The 4,892-nt window shown below is 14.9% G+C and overlaps 1 protein-coding gene and 1 long non-coding RNA gene across 5 annotated transcripts in view; one reads left to right on the top strand and one right to left on the bottom strand.

Annotated features, from left to right (window-relative positions):
• The window catches only part of LOC116186476, a 5,448-nt gene extending 2,114 nt beyond the window's left edge, over positions 1-3,334 (bottom strand). The window contains exon 1 of the long non-coding RNA XR_004151488.1: positions 3,324-3,334. This is a non-coding gene — a long non-coding RNA (uncharacterized LOC116186476). The remainder of the gene's footprint in view (positions 1-3,323) is intronic.
• The window catches only part of LOC102674408 (ATP-dependent helicase brm), a 14,037-nt gene continuing 12,469 nt past the window's right edge, over positions 3,325-4,892 (top strand). Inside the window, exon 1 of one of the 4 annotated variants that reach the window (XM_031513841.1) lies at positions 3,325-3,342. The gene's annotated coding sequence lies outside the window, so the exon portion shown is untranslated. Of the gene's footprint in view, positions 3,343-3,511; positions 3,761-4,008; positions 4,118-4,892 lie in introns of those variants that run through there. The other 3 variants (XM_006622804.2, XM_006622805.2, XM_031513840.1) reach the window with 3 other exon arrangements.

Below are 4,892 nucleotides of genomic sequence, written 5' to 3'. Positions count from 1 at the left end.
TATTTTTTTTATGTATGTTAAATATTATTACATATTAAATATGTATTAAATATTAAATATATTTATTAATTTTTCTTTTAATAATTATAATTTTAAAGTTTTTGAAATTATTGTTATAATACAAATTAATTAATAATAAATATTTTTTGTGTAAATTATGATAAAAAAATGCTTTTTAGTCTAAGTTCAATCATTAAAATTAATTCAAAGGAAGAAACAAATAAGATATGTATTTAATATTCATCATTTTTAATTAAAAAAAAATTATTAAAACAATAATAATATAACTTTTTTAATTATGTAATAAATTTATGAAGTAATGAATAAATATTGACATATATTTTTTGTTTTTTTGAAGCACATAAACATTTAGAGATGCTGTAGGATTCTAAATTCGTAACATAATTGCAGAAATATGAAAATATAAAATATAAGGTTTATAATAGCAACCAAAAATAATGTAATTATATTATCAAATATAAAATTTCACATCTGCATATAGAAAATATAATGATTGATATAAAAGAAAAGAAAAAGCATGAATTGAATTTTTTTAGAATTATTACTATAATATTACAAATTAAGTTAATAATAAATATTTTATATATAGATTTTGATAACAAGTTATTTTTAATCTTTTATCCATTCAAATTTATTTAGAGGAATAAACAATAAAGACATATAAAAATAAAGTAAGGCATTTAAAATTTAATGTTGTAATATCATTTTCAATTAAAAAAAAAAATTGTCAAAATAATAATAGTATTATTTTCTTGAATTATGAAATAAATTTAGAAATTAATAAAAATTAATTAGAAAATTGCTACATGCAAATCTATATATATATAATTTTATCTATATATAATTAGAGACAAAATTAAATAGTTAAATGATGAAAACAGTTGATGATTATGAAATTAACAATTAAAATTAATATTTAAAATTATAAAATAAATTAACATTAAAAAAATTAAAATAAAATTAATTAATTATAGATAGATAAAAATAATTGGACATTATAAATAATATTACTATTTTTTGCTATAATTACTATCTAATATATTTTTATTTTTTATTAAGTTTTCTATAATCTTTATCAAAATTTTCAAATATTCATCTTAAATTATTAAAAAAATTCACTTTTATTAAAAAAATTTATTTTTTTGTTAATTCAATCCATTTCCAAGAAAATAATCTTCACAATTTTAATTACTACAAAATTTAATCATCAATGAATTATTTCTTTAATCATATCTTATTTTAATTTTCTTAAATATTTTGCATTTTCCTTAATTGTCACGTCTCAAATTTGATTCTATCAATCTTCTAATCTCTCTAATTTTTACAAATTTAATTTTTCGTACACATATTAATTTAATCATTAACTACTTATTATATTTTAATATTATATTTTAATTTTAACATTAATTTTAATCATTAACTATATAATATATAATATATATAAAGATATGCAAGAAATGAAATTTAATCACATAACAAATTATAATTTTGATTAAATTTTATCAACAAATTTTGTTATTTGCTATTTGCCACTTAATTTTTTCTCTGATTGTACATTAAAATTTTTCAAGAAGTCCCAAAAAAATATTTTAAATAAAAAATTGCATTTCAGAAAATGAATCAATCATCTGTAGCATATCTATAACAATAGCATTATCAGAGTGTATGAAAAGAATTTTAAATCATCAATGGGATGCTCAAATTCAAATCAAAAATAAAAATTGAAAATAAAAGTACAATAACATTTAAGAAAAATTATCTATAATTTTTACATATCATAATACAACTTAATATAATTATCTTTTTGCAGAAATCATGTATTAATTACATATAATATATAATTTGTTATTAGAATGCTCTAAATTTTTTATATATATTATATCAATAATAATTTTTTAAAATTTATTGTTTCTTGAAATATCTAATTATTTTAAACTTCTAATTTATAGTATGTATAAATTTATATTGTTTTATATAAATTGTTTTTTATAAAAATTTTAAGTGAAATTGTAGATATATATTATAAAATAATAAATATATAAATATATGTAATAATAAACTAAATAATAATAAAAATAAGAATAATTTGAAAAATTCATCTAAATGATAGTATATGCATTTCTATTTAAAATTTAAATGATTTTAAAGTTATAGAATCTTCTTTTTGCTATTAGAATATACTCTGTTTTATTTTTTGCTTTTAATTTAACAAATTATATAAAATCTGTTAAATTTCTGCTAACAATCTGCTCTTTGCTGTTGCAAAATGATTTTGTTAATAAATTTTAGCTCGAAAACTTAAGCCTAATAAAAAAATAGATGAATTTTATCAACATTTATTTTTAATCTATATACTATATAATAATAATTTAGTATTATTAGTATATATATCTTACTTACTATATATACATCTATAATTAATATATAATAATTTATAAAACAATTTTATTTAGTTATTCACTTTTTTTACAATTTCCTTATTTTTTTGAAAATATAAAAATAAAAATATAATTATTTAGTTTTAAAATATTAAAATAATATATATATATTACCAAAATATTATAGCATTATTAATTTATAAAATTTTAATTAAGAAAAATGAAAATATAACAGTAAAAATAGTATAATATATTATATTATTATATTTATATATTCTATAACATATAAAATTAAAAAAAATACGAAATAATAATTTGAAATAATTTATTTTAATCTCTATTATATAAAAAAAGAAATAATTAATATTTAATATAATTATATTACAAATAAATATTAAGAAATTAATTAATAATTAATATAAATATAAATTTACGTTATATTATTCATACTATATGCGAATAATATGTATATATATAGAATTATTTTATTATATTCTTGTATATTTTACTTACTAACATATATAATTAGAAATGAACATTTCATAAAATCGCGGGAAAAAGTTAGTAATTTCTAGTAATTCAGTAACTGAATATAGATTCTAATATTGTTGTCGAATTAATTTTCACTATAATTTGTATTTAAAATAGGCCATAATATGATATTTCATAAATCAATGTTATACTATTGATTACTGAATATTCATTTATAATCTAAATATAAATATAAATATAAATTTTTGTTTAATTATATTGATATAAATATGAATTTTAAAAATAACATTATATCAAAAAATATATTTTAAATTATTCTATTATAATCGAATTATGAAATCTAGGGTTTTGAAAAGTTTCAGTTTAAATAAATGTATCTAGGCATGAAAATTTTTTAAGTGAAAAAGTGTAAATATATTTATGATGTTTTACAAAATAATATAAAATTAATGTAATTATTGAATCTCTAAATATTGATATTATAACATATTATACTATTATATTAAAGTTTCTAAACAATTCTAATCAATATTTAATTTTTACAGTTATATTCAAACTCATTGAAGAAAAGATAATTAGATAATCAAATATAATGAATATATTTATTAATCAAAGTTAATACAAAATATAACATAAATTTTCATTTGAAAGAATATATATTAACATAGAAAATAGTTTTAAATGGATGGCCATGATTATTGATGTGCTATCGTATTATGCCTAGGGACTAGGGACAACAAGAAAATGGTCGGCAGCGTATGTTGATCAGTTATATTGAAGTTGTTGTAAATCTTTATAATCTTTTCATTTTAAATAGATCTTATGAGTAAAATTAAATTTTCTTTTATGATAAAATAAATTTTGAAACGGTATGTGCGTATATAAGTTTTTGTATATAATAATGATTTTGTAATTGCATGGAATATTCGTATTTGTTCAAAGAAATGAGTTGTCAAATTTTTTATATGAAAATATCTGATTTTTTAAAATATTAGTATTAAGAAACATACAAGATATGTTTTGTTTTATTGACATTCGAATATTTCAAGAAAGACAAAATATAAAAAAAAAAAAACGTTCAGTTACTTTATATAAAGAGAGATATAATATATAATTGTTGTTTTGTCAGTGAAATAGTGTAAGAGATTTCAAAGTCAAGTTTATTTTTTTAAATGAAATATTATATTTTCTTATATACAAAATAATAGTGTAATCATTAGTACATCTATTAGTATGAAAAAATTTTAGATTTATAATTTTAATATTTTTTATTGTGAAATAAAGAATATATATACGATATATATAATAATATCTTATTCTTGATTCTTTAAAAACTTACAAAATTAAAATTTCATAAAAAATTTGTTAATTGTCTATATATTAAGAAATTTTTAGATGATAATTAATAATAAATACATTTTCAATAAACAATAATTAATTAATAATAAATAATAAATTAACAAAGTAATGCTCAGATTAAAAATGAATAACATATATTGCTTAATAATTTTAAACATATCACTGAACAAAATGATTTAGCATTAAAATTTATTTTAATATATATTGTCATATATACAAAAAGAACAGTTTAATTTCAATCAATATAATTCCAATTATAAACTGATTTGACCTTGAAATTTCTCACTCCTTCAATAAAAAAAATATATTTATATAACATCAAGTTTTTCTTCATAACAAATAATTTTTTTTTGTATGAACTTTTTTAATTTTTTTTTAAGATACTTGATTATGTCCAAATAAAATAGATATCCTATATATTACTGATTATTTTACGACAAAGATTTTTTATACATTTTTGTTTATAAATAAACAATTATGTATAAAAATCTTATGCTTTATATTATATTATATATAATGTTATTTAAAATAAATTATTTAAAATATATATTTTATATTTAATATTATTATTATTAGTTTATCATATTAATATATAATTATAATATTAATATAATTTTAAAATTAATATAATTTTTAAAAAAT

The sequence above is a fragment of the Apis dorsata genome, unplaced genomic scaffold (assembly GCF_000469605.1).
Source record: "Apis dorsata unplaced genomic scaffold, Apis dorsata 1.3 scaffold_758, whole genome shotgun sequence".
NCBI lineage: Eukaryota > Metazoa > Arthropoda > Insecta > Hymenoptera > Apidae > Apis > Apis dorsata.
Note: the sequence above shows the minus strand (reverse complement) of the source record. Positions and strands in the feature narration are given on the sequence as shown.